This window comes from Fukomys damarensis, unplaced genomic scaffold (assembly GCF_012274545.1).
Source record: "Fukomys damarensis isolate Sample0158 unplaced genomic scaffold, DMR_v1.0_HiC HiC_scaffold_38, whole genome shotgun sequence".
NCBI classification, from domain to species: Eukaryota; Metazoa; Chordata; class Mammalia; order Rodentia; family Bathyergidae; genus Fukomys; species Fukomys damarensis.
This window is the reverse complement of record NW_022900950.1, coordinates 68,504,155-68,516,926: the sequence shown is the minus strand read 5'-3', so window position 1 is coordinate 68,516,926 and position 12,772 is coordinate 68,504,155.

Sequence of the window (12,772 nt, the reverse complement as noted above, 5' to 3'; positions counted from 1 at the left end):
TAATATATAATTATATTATAAGATATAATTGTTATATTATATTATATATATTGATATTTTATATATATAATATTAGGCCTTGAGAAGTACATTATTAATGAACTTCATTTTACATATGAAGAAAGATCAGGCTCTTTTCAAATTAAAAAGCTGGCATATAATATTTGTACACGTTTTTAGAGCAGAGTATGGTAATTTGAACACATGTAGAATGTACACAGAAGCATAGAGCAAAGAAAAGTAAAAGCTGGTACATAATTTGGATGAGACAAAGGAATTCAAGAAAAAGGAAAATCCTTAAACAAAAGCTGGTGTCATCAAGAGATTTTCTTCTTCCACAGTGTCCAAATTCCATCTGACTTCTGTCACGGTCACACTTGTGTTATATCTGTTTCCCGCATAGAACAAGAAAGGCCATATGGCCACCTTTATTCTTATAACAACACTATGGGCTTTAAAATCAGGTAACTTTTCCTTGGATCACAATGTAGAATACACACAGTACAAACAGCTTACAATCCCCTGTTCACAGAGCTAATGAAGTTAACATCGGTCTCTTAATTTTGTTTGCTTTTCATTTCCTCAACATTAAGGAAAAGAAAATTAGATCAAAATTAATGTTTAGGTTTGAGAGACATCGGACTTCATGCCTACTCTCTTTATTAACCCAGATGTAATTAAGTGTGTTGGCTTCAGTAAATGTACCTTCTGCTATGCACGCATGCATCGATTTCAACAGTAATGAGTTTGCATTCATTATAATTTATTCTAGCCAGATAATTAATACCATTCTTGTTTATTTCTTCAATCATGAAAAAGAATGAGTGTTTACTTGTTGGCACATGGTGATGATTCAATGGTCTTTTGTATGCTGCTAAATTGCAGCATAAAATACAGTGCAGGCTAAAAGGGAGCTTCAAATCTTCCTTCATTGATCCACAGCTCAAGCCTGAGAGCACAGAAACCATTCCTTAAGAGGGCCCAGGTATATTTATTTTTATTCCAAGCAGTGTAGGAGAGTCTTAAAAATTGCTAAGCCACCTTAAAAATAATCGATCATATTTTAGATGCTTCATATTCACCTTGAATAATGATCAGCAGTCTCATCATTTTATTTTGCAATTTGCAAAATCCAGATTTTGTCAATCTTGTAACTTTTTGTATCCTGTAATTTCTCATACCTTCCTGTTCTACCCATCTATTCTTTCTGGTTGTTTCTGGTATTTCTGCCCCCTTCACCTTTCTCTGACTCACATGCAAATAAATGCTTAAGGCCCTTCTAGATCATTTTCCTACTGGATCTTGATAAGACACAAAAGAAAGAAAATGCAAAGGATAAACATATAATCTTTTCCATTATTTACCAATAGCTTCTTTCTTTTCCTTCTTTGATGTTTCAGTTTTCTCAAAGATTAAAGCATGAGAGAGAGAGAGAGAGAAAGAGAGAGAGAGAGAGAGAGAGAGAGAGATAGTAATAATGATAAATAGAACAGACTCGAATGATTACACAGGCTTAAGTCCTAGGAACTGCAGTCAGCGGACTGGAGACTCCAGAAGGCTGAAAATGTAAGATCTAGGCTAAAGTCCAACAAACCCAAGTCCCATTAAAAGCTGATGTTTCTGTCCAAATCTGAAGTCTAGCAAAGACAAGTGTCCCAGCTTGAGCAGTCAGACAGGGGATAGTCAGCCTTTTTGCCCTCTTCAAGGCTGCAGGTGACTAGCTGAAACCTACCCACATTTGGGAGATCAGTCTGCTCCCCAGTGAATCTCATCCAGAGATATCCAGAATAACATTCAGCCAAATATCCGGACACCTCCTGGCCCAGTCAAGTTGATATGCAAAATTAAGTATCATACTTATCTTCTTTCTCACCAAATATACAGCAGCAGCACATTTATAGACTTTCACTAAACTACTTTTAAGACTCCTACAAATAATGAAAAAATACATTTTCTGAGTATATAAATTTCAGTGACTTTTACCAAAAGATAGTTTGTTGTGTATCAACAACGTTGTTCAACAGACAATTTGGCAATGAGAGAAATGCTCTATACTCATCCATTCAAAACAGTTCTCATTCATTACAGGTGGGTAGGGAGTCCTTGAACTGTGGCTAGTACAGCTGAGAAAGTGATTTTTTTAATGTTATTTTAGTTAATCACAATTTACATGGCCATTTGTGTTGGCCATCACAATCCATTATTTGACACATTATTTGAAAAGTAGGTTAAATTTTCAAATACCTAATACTCAGTTGTGTTAGCACTTCTTCCTGACTTTTCTTTGTACTGTTAATAGCATTAATAAAAATATGAATAATAGATGTCTTGATTATTTAAATCTTGAATTTAGGTTTGGCCTTCTGAGTGTTGACCTCAAGGAACCACCAAAATGTAAACTGAAGACATTTAATTCCTTTCCTGCTTTGTGCACAGCTACTTTTAAATTGTTCCAATGAACTTAATCAAATAGAGGTTGGACATTGGGTCTCTGAAGCAAAGGGTCTCTGTCCCTGAGTCTCATTTCATTTAAGAATACCACTGAGGTGATACTCTTAAGTGAAATAAATGGGACACACATGTGTAAATACCGAATAGCTTCTCTAGTGTGAGAAACTGAAAGTGTAAATAAGGACTAAAAGGTATAATAGATAATGTGAAATAGGAAGAAAAGGAGTAAGGGGAAGTAGAAATGGGAGGGGTAGGGAAAAGGAAAGAAGGAAATGGAATTAATATGAGAAAATGAAAAATAATGGAAACAAAGTCTTTGTAGATAGGGAGAGGTGGAGGAGTTGAAGGGAGGGCAGGAGAATGGGGAGAAAAGAAGAACCAAGATGGGTTATGTGAAGGTGCAAACTCCCAACAATGAATGCCATTATTTTGTATATCTTAAATGTGCCAATAAAAAATTTTTAAATAACATTTGTATTTAAAGAAGCTATGTAAGCTTCCTCTATAGGTGGTGGTGGGGGGGGTGGGGTATTCCTAGAAAAAAGAATCCATTCCTATCATTATAGGAGGAAACCTTTCATGGCAGTTCACCATTCTTTCTTTTTTCTTTTCTTTTCTTTTCTTTTTTTTGGGGGGGTACCGAGGATCGAACTCAGGACCTCGTGCTTGCAAGGTAGGCAGCAGCACCCCTGAGCTAAATCCCTGGCCCACCATTCCTGCTTGAGCACAAGAGTCTCCATGACATATGAAATTGTTATCTTCCATGTCCAAGGCCTTGCAGGACGGTGGGAGATGATCTGAGATGCTGTCCAACACCCAAAATTTAAAGATGGAAAAGTTTATTTGGATTCACATGTTCTAGAGGTTTCAGTCCATCATAAGGTGGTAAAAGGACCTAGGCAGAAGAAAGTTGCTCACATTGTGGGGATCAAGAAGCAGAAAAAGAGGGAAAGAGCCAGTCAGGGAGACAACCCCAGTGGCCTGACTTCTGACCAGACCCTACCTCCCAACAGCAAGTCAGCTATAGCACCGCCATGATTCAGTAACCTAAAAGCCTCACCTGTGAACATGAGAGGCCCCCGGAGGATATTCTCCACCCAAAACATAACAGCCTCAGAAGGGACCATAGCATTAATGATGCTTGCAGGTAGGTAGGGAACAAAAGGTTAGGAAAACTTTTTTACAGGCCAGTAGGTCACAGATCAATAATTCATAACCTGTGCATTGAAAAGGAATGGATACCTAGCACATGTTCCAAATATTTCTCATGCCTTATAGATTACTTTTCACTCTTATATCAGTATGTAAACATGAAATTAAGCCAACAATGCTAACTGTTGAATACACTAGTTACTTCTTCAGATTTTTTCTACCTCTAGAATAAATCATTTCCATAAAAAATTTCAAATCCTCAAGTGTTTCAACAAAAATACAGTTAATTCTTGGAGAGTTAATAAATTTCTAATAAAAAAGAAATAAACTGCTCATAATACACCAGGGCCAGAAAAGAATGACTGTAATGCTAACAGACCTTTGGTAAGTCAAGGTAGACAAATGAAATTGTATACTTTTTCCCTGCATGAAGAATATCCATGATCCTTGCCTCTACTATGAAGTATAGTGTTGTCATTATCAGTTGGAAGTTTGACCTCCTGCATCCTCAAGTACTAAACAAGCAAATTTTAAAGAAGCACAAATTAGCCCCAGGGTAAAAAAAAAAATCTCTCTTAAATCATGCAAATAATGTATTTTGTCGATGAAATTCATTTCATTAACTTCATTTTTCTCGAGGCCTAAACAAATTTTCTTCTGAAAGTTTTCAGCAATGCCACAGTTCTATATCTCAAGTCATTTCAAATACATATTTGCAATCTTTCACTCCCAGGCATATCAAGAATATATAACTTCTGCTATAGGAGCAAGCCAAAAATCAGCAAGTAGAAAGAGAGATTGGAATGCTACTAATTTTGCCCACATTCTGATGCACCAAAAGAGACGAAAATGACACTGCACAAAATAAAATGTCATTTCCCAGCAAAAAGTTCACCTTTGCCTGAAAATCTGAGGTATGGGCGATCCTGAAGTAATTGTAGAAGTACAAATATGTCCCAGTACACCATGAATTAAGCTGTGGAGCAAAGACACAAGCGTTTATACAACAGGGAACTCCTCACTCTGCAGATGCTGCGGTTGAATCTGAAGTGGTACTGACGTCTCACTTCTTAAAACTATTCTTTAACATTTTCTATGTTGCACTATTACTCCTTAGTTAAGTAGTAAGTATGGACTTGGACCAGAATTTCTTATTCATATTGACTAGACAGGAGGGCCGGCCTGAACCTGGCAAGACTTTTAGGGACATCCCTTCTCTCCACTAGAGGCCACAAGTACAATGCTCCTTCTCGAGCTATGACATTCAAAACTGTCTCTACATATTGTTGCCAAAAGTTGCTTAAATGGGGGGTCTTCTGGGTTGAGATAGACCTATTAGATAGAAGCCAGATGGTTCTACTCTATATGAGGCCTGAAAAAGGAAGATAATACCAGAGATCCCTCACTTTGAGCCAGCCATGAGCTTGCTGCATACTTAAGTGGATGTACATTAAAACTACAGATTTTAAATAACAAGTATTTTGGCTATTAGCTCAGAAAAAAAATATCTATAATATTTAAGAAGGTCTAAATATACCATCCTTCATCCTCATTTGGCCTCTGATGTTTTACAAATTTCTGACAGTTTTTATTTCAGAAACTAAACTATAAAAAAAAAAACCTTCATGGCAAAAACTATAACATTTTGTACAGGCTGCAATTTTCCTTTTTAAGAGGCGTTTTGGACAATCATGCTCTTTTTAATGACTTGAATATAATGTTCCACAAACATGAGCTGAAAAATTCCTATTCATATGATGAAAATCTACATTAATTTAGCTGGATATTCTTCTCAGCTGTTTCAACTTACCCGAAAAGAGCTGTGGCTCCTACGTTGGCTTCCAGTGCCAGACAGGCAAACCAATACAGCCTTTTCATGCTGCGCTGCCTCCTCCTACCGCTTCCTCAAATGGTCACCTATTTAGGCGGTGAAGAGCTGATATCTCCTTTGGTCTTCTTTTTTATTTTTATTTTTTTGGTACTGGTGTCTGGACCTCTGAGCAAAATCCCTTTGATCTTCTATCCTGGGTCCATTTCTGTATCAGCTACAGTTCTCTGGAGGAAAAGAATCAACGGAAAAATAATTAACTGAGGGGATTTATGAGGTAGGCTTACAGAATCAGAAGTGGGAGAGACCACACGGGCTGTCCGTGAGATGAAGGTGGGAGAATCACAATGGCCACCTGCATTCTGGAGGCCAACGGATCTAGCAGCTGTTTGGCCCAAGCAGATAGAAGCGGCAAAACAAGAAGCATCAAGAATACAGCACTAGTCAAAGGCCAAAGTCCTGGAAGCTCCCTGTAGATTTGCTGGTGCAAGCCTGCTTTCTAAAGGCAAAGAAATTGAAAAGTGATGTCCAAAGGTGATGGCGAAGACTGGAGCTCTTCCAAACCAAGAACATTTATTTCTTCTTTCCCTTTTCATCCGTCCAGGCTACACACTATTGGTGCCACATCTGGGTGGGTCTTTCCCTGTCAGTTTGCTGGCCTCTATAGCAATCATCCACAGACACAGCCAGATCCACTGATCTGCTAGGCTTTTTTTTAATCCATTCAGTTGGCATACTCTGATTTATCTGCCTAGTTTGGTCTAAATCAAAAAGAAAAGTAAAGAGTGATGAAGAGAGGAGAGAGGGACAGTGGGTAGGAAAGAGCTTCTGCTAGGCAGGGGCATTTCTCCTACTACTGACTTGAAACTTATTATTATCAACACCTTTGGTAGAATAAGTCCTTTGTTTGAACCACAGTGCTACAATATTGACTTTCCTAAATAGGGCTTAAGACAAACTTGTCTTATTTACAAGTAGTCTTTTAACCACTTACCAGTTCAATTATTTAAATACAAGATGATCAAAACTTGCATTTTTTGTTAATTTTTAGTAGCTAATATAACAGCAAATATTAAAATGACAATTTTATTAAATTCATTCAATACAAGAATCAAATGGTTGAAGTGAAACCTACTCAAGCAAAGCTCGAATAGTAAGTATCTAAACAAACACACTGCCCAAGTGATGCTCAGGGTAAACTGTTCTGTGGTTGTCTGAAGCTCTCTCAAAGCTGCTTTCTGGCAGAGCAGATCAACTGGGAACCTCTGATCCTACCCAGCAGTCATCCTGGAAGTGGAGTTTTTGCCTTTAACAACAAGTTGCTAAATAGAATAAATTATGAAATTCTCCCACCTGGCTATAACACACTCTTGATATGGAAAAGAGGAACTGGCAGGGGGCTGTCTCTTGGAGGTAAAGCTCAGTGGCAGAGCACTGCCCCACCATGTGCAAAGTGCTAGGCTTGATCTCCAGTACCACACACACACACACTACAGGGAGTAGGGCAGTGAGGGTTTAGATGCAGAACTTTTATAAGTCTCCATATAAAAAAGGCATACATTCTACTAATCATGGAACTTAAATGAAATCAAATTTCTGACTTCTTTCTCATAGGAATAACCCTCAGTCATCTAAGACTGAAGTGGTATTATCCATAAGATATTATATCTTAATGTACAAAGATTAACTGACAGCCTAGTTAAATTTCAGTTTATTTCCAGTAGGTCCAGGAAGCTTAAGAACAAAGTAGTTAATAATATCAATACTATGGATTGCATGTAATGTGACAGAGGAAACAGTATTTCAGGCTCATTTCTAGGCTTGCGTTTCTGAGGGCTACACCTGATTGATACCTAGTGATGGGCATACTGGAACAATTAGGGCTTGCAGTTTCAGAGTACAAAACACCAGGATATAGTCTAAAGTGATGTAGGACAAGGGCATTAATTTCCTTCCCATTTTCTTTACACATTATTTTAATCTGTATCATAGTTTCCAACTTTTCTACAGAGCCCCATGGGATCTTGCATTAGTCAGCTTTTTTGTCTTTAGAACACAATATCCATCACCACAATTTAAAGGAAGTTTAATTTGATTCTTGGTTTTAGGAGATTCAGTCAAGAGTCAGCTGGATCCAAAGGAGAAGTGTCACGGCAGAAGGACACAGCTAAATGTTGTGCTTTACAGCTACATACCCTCCAAGAGGCTCATATACTCACTAGCGGGGTTTTCAGAGGAGGATTGAAGGCTTGGACCATGGGAGTGCCATAGCTGATTGGCTATTAGGAGACAGGCCTGGTCTGGTGAGGCAAGTCACTGGGGGCATGACCTGGAAGGGCACATCTCCCTTCCCAGCTCCTCCCTGCTCTCTCTGTTTCCTGGTTCTAATGACATGAGCAGCTCTTCTCTGCCAGACCCTTCCACCGTGCTTTCCTACCTCAGAGTGAGCCAACTCCGGCCTAAAAATGTGAATCAAAATAGTCCTCTCCTCCTTTCACGTGTTGGGTATTATGTCCCAGTGATGAGAAGGTAACTAAAAGGCAGAGCAGAGATGTTCAATTCATAAAGGCTTGGAAGTAGAGAAGCACAGTGCCACAGAGGAAGAGGCAGGCCAAGTTCACTCATGCAGCCAAGAACCACTCAGACACACCAGAAGTGCATTTTACTAATCCCCTCAGTGACCCCCAAGCCAATCAAGTTGACACAATTAGGCTTAACTACCACAGACCCCCTGAGAACCCACCCAGCTCTGAGAATTCCAGACATGCCCAATCAGGAAAGCATAGCCTACAGTTTGGTTTAAATCTTGACTCCTGACATTGGTTTCCATTTGAAGAGGAGGATTCCATAGCTTAAGCCAGTGGTGTGTACAGGTTGTGAAATCTTCAAACGTGTTAGCTGCGTCCTTTGAATGGCATGCACCAAGATGGGATATAGGAGTAAGAGATCTGTGGAAATACTGGTAGAGGATAAAGTGGGAGAGCATTCAGACATCACTGCAAGAGCTGCATTTGAAAGAGGCAGGTTGGGTAGGAAAAGCTTCAGCCGCACTCTTCTAACTCAGTCTCAGCCAGGCCAATGGAAAGCCTCCAGAATAAAGCTGACCGTCAGGGGAACCCTACTGTGGTAGGAATTCAAGATTCAGGGTCTCCAGATTGCTCAGTCACCGCCAGGAGCAGCCTCAGGGAAGTCTAGCCTGAACATTTTTTCTGGAGGTTTTTAAAGTAGTGTCTTCCTCTGCTTCTGCCACACTGCATATCTATTCCATCTCCAGAATGAATGTGTGAATCCAAATACGCCAAAGATGATGCAGCCAGGATGATACATACACTAGGCGCTTTCGAAGGAAGATCTGAGCAAGCCATAGCTACCGCAGCATTCTGAAAATTATTGTGACAGTTTAGATATTTGAAAAGTGAGAAGTAGGCACTCATTGCTAAGGACAGATGTCTCTGTACTGTGAGTGACATCTCAGAGGCTGAACGCACACCCATGAGACAGGGTTGTGCGTATACAAGTACCTGAAGTTTCTCCCCATCTGTCACTCAAGGGACTCCATTGCTTTGGCCAAAAACTTCAAAATAGTTCTTTAAATTCAAAAGAAAGAAAAGCTTTAGAAAAGAGGAACTTGAAGGAGTAAGATAGAAAAAATAGAAGATTGTTTCTGTTGTTTATCTTTTAATCTCTCAAAAATAAGCCTTAAAAATAAGGGCATAATGTAGATTCTATAAAGATTAAAAATGAAACCGATCAAGAGCTCATTTATTCCATACCTCCACTCCCAATACTAGATGAATGTTGCCTAATCTAGGACAAGAAGGATTTAAAAAAAGAAAATATAAAGATAGCTCGGATTCCTGTAAGTCTCCAAGAAGCTTCTGTGTCCTCTTTCAGTCCAGGACACAAACCAGTTGGGTATAAACTGGGGAGAGGATGTGTAATCACAATTAGACCAACAGTGCACTTTGACATCCAGAGCAGGGACAAGAAGAAACTGTGTTTCCTTCCTGGTGAAGCCCAGGAAGTGACAAACTTTAAGAGTCCTGATGGCGGACTGGGAATTTAGCTCAGTGGTTCCACCACCTGCCTTGCAAGCTCAAGGTCGCGAGTTTGAGTCCTGATGGTAAGCAGTAGTTAATGATGCAGGAGAATATTCTGAAGTTTCCCACATCCACAAGAAGGGTAGCAAGGTAGCTGTGAGGTGATGACCTAAAAGGTGTCACTAGTTTCTGCCATGGAGTCCCAGAAAGGAATGGCCACATCCCCCACTATTCCAAGTGCAGTCCATGGAGAAATGGTAGTCTTTTATGAATCCATTGTAAAATAAGTAGACAAAGTGAGAATAAGCATTTAGAAACTTTCATAGCAATCTGACATTGTATCTTCTAACTGCATGAAGGGGTGAGGTATTGATAAATTTGTATTTTCACATTCAAGTGCTGAGTTTCGTGAGACATGCATTGCATGGTAGCCTTGATAACAAAGCCTTGCCGAGGGGGAGTTCTTCCTCCACATAGGGATTTAAAAAGCACTAGCCTATGCCATCTATAAGAAGACTAAAACAGGTTCAAGGACATACTAAAGAGTGTGACAAAAAATGATGGCAAAAATTTAGACAGGGTGAGTTTCATGGCTTAAAAATACTTCCAGCACGAGTAGCTCAGTGCCTTCGAAGCTATAAATACCATCTGGGGTGGGAATCTTGAAATCACTGAAAACATCATGAAGGGAATGTGCAGAACTGATCAGATTAAGTTTCCTGACTTTAGGTATGGTGGAAATTCAAATCAAATTCAGTTACAGAAAAACTTTAAAAATGAGGCACTTATCGTACTAGACCGAAGATAATACAGTGCATGCATTGCTACAATGTTCCTAAACACAATGTTCTGCCAGACCCTTCCCAAACAATCTGACACAGTTAAGACATTTTGATATTTTGAAAAAAAGTGTTGCTGAATAAGGACATAAATCTTGCCGCCTTCCTCATGTACGTACAATAGAAAGCCTACTACAGAGAAAATGGAGAAGCCGTATAGTAATACATGTAGTTAACATGCATTACTTCATTTCCCACTGAGAACGGTACTTGGTGTTTCAGACTTAAGGAACAAAGAACCAGTGATTCACTTCAAGGAAAGAGGAATTCGCACAAGGAGACCACAGGGAGGAACCTGCACAAGATTAGCAAACCGCCGGAAACAGAGGTGATGCTTGAGTCTCCTCTATGTTCAGTCGTGACGATCTCAAGCTGTTGGGAGGGAGTGTTGCTCCCTGCTACCTTCTGCAAATCCACCCATCTCTGGCAACACAGTTCTGTTGAGTGTTCAGTTGCTGTCAGCTCCAACCACATTTCCCAACCCTATTTCTACTTTGCAACCTCAAACCACTGTACTGCCAACTAAGGCTTGGTCAAATTTCTGGATTAGAAGATTGAGTGATGTTCGTTTCCCCCTAGAAGTAGACCTCACAGACAGCAGCCCTCTGGCAGACTCAGACAGGCTGCCCTTGGGTCTGTTACTCTGCTTCAATCTAAGCAGCTCTGTCCCATCCGAACGGGGAACCAGAGAGGAGTAATCACCACAGTCACAGGGCTACAGATGATTTGAGTCTCAGAACTATTCTCCCACTAGTGTCAACAGGCCGGAGAATTTCATTCAGGGCCAGTGGGGTTGGTACTCAGGCCTGGTGCTTTGCTATTCCTGAGAGCAGGAGTTGTCCGAAGAGCCAACTAGTTTCCCCATGCTGAGGTCCTTAGGCAGGGCTGGCAGGACAGCCTCGGCCATCCCATATTCTAGTTGGCCTCTGGACTTGCTTCTTAAATTTTCACGTATTCCACTTTTTCTTTCTATGTCCATTCTTAAAGGTGGAAAGGCTAATTATAAAAATACATAGTTACCATTTCTAAGATTGACTTCTGTTCCAAAATGCCACCATATCTACATGGCTCATTAGGCTGTGTTATACACACAATTCTATTCAGGGCCCAAGACACCTCACATAATGGCATTGCACAGACAATAGAATTCACTACAGGACAACTCTATGCCTCAACTTTAATTTGGATGTTACAGTGACAGACACAGTTTGATAATGAGCCTTCTTACCACAATCAATATTTTAAAGTCTTTTGCAGCAAAGAAAATATAATTATATTTATTCTTCTCCCATCTCTACAGAATTAACTTTGGGTACCTATGATCCTGAGTCTATCAGCGGCTATCTTCTAGGCTTTGTCTCTGAGGAGACAAGCAGACTCGGCTCATTCAGTGGATCCCTGCCCTCCACTCATCTCTCGTATGACTTTACAGGTTGTAACTGAAATATACAGAGATTGTTTAAATTTTTTAAATGCATTACAGTAAAAGATACATTGCCATGAATTCCCCTCAAACACACTCCGTCACTTTAAACACACAAATGCCATCATGCCACTTTCTTAAGTCGTTCCGGAAGTCCTCTTTCATAAGTATCTTTAGGAGATGCAATCAAAAATATGCTGAATGTTGTTACTGCGTGCCACCCAATGAAATTACAGGCCTGTAAACATATTATAGTAGGTTTTCATCCACCTCACTCATGGATCTAGCAGCCCATCACTTCTGACTCTTCTCCAAAGTCAACATGACCATGAAAGGTACATATTTTGAATGGACTCAGTACATTGAGGCAGCTACAGCAGCACAATTAAAGACATTCATGGAAAAGAACATTCAGAACTGCCTCAGAGAATAAAAAGAGTGATAGGATAAATGTGTTCCGAAGGAAGAGAGAATATCTTGAGAAAGTCTCACGGCCATGTGTCTTTTACTACAATAAATTTGATAAATTTGAACATTCACTGTAGTTTTCAATTACACCATGCACCATCAGGATGGGAAGCTCTTTTAGGATAAAGAACTGAGCTATGCTATCAGAAGCTTCATAACTGGGAGACAGGCCACCTGCTCCAATATAACCACTACCACCGCATGTTTCAGACTTGTCTTTGAACAGGGCACAGATGATAAAAAGTTATAAAATGAGGTTCCACTACACTTCAAATGGGTAAGTTATAAAAGTGCATGATATTTGCTATTGTTATTTTAGGTATGCTCTACAGCCATGGGTAAAAGTTGTGTGTTTCTTCTAATATAAATTAAAATTTCATAAAAACACAGGTATTTTCTTTAAAATTTTTGATCATTTGTAAGGTCATTCTTATTGAGATCACACACACACACAAAAAAAATAGTTTGAAGGATAAACTGGCCAATATGGGCTTATAAAGTAAGGTAATGAGCACAGGCATATATAAAACAAGATTGTGTTCATTAGGTAGCAGGAATCTTACCTCCAGCA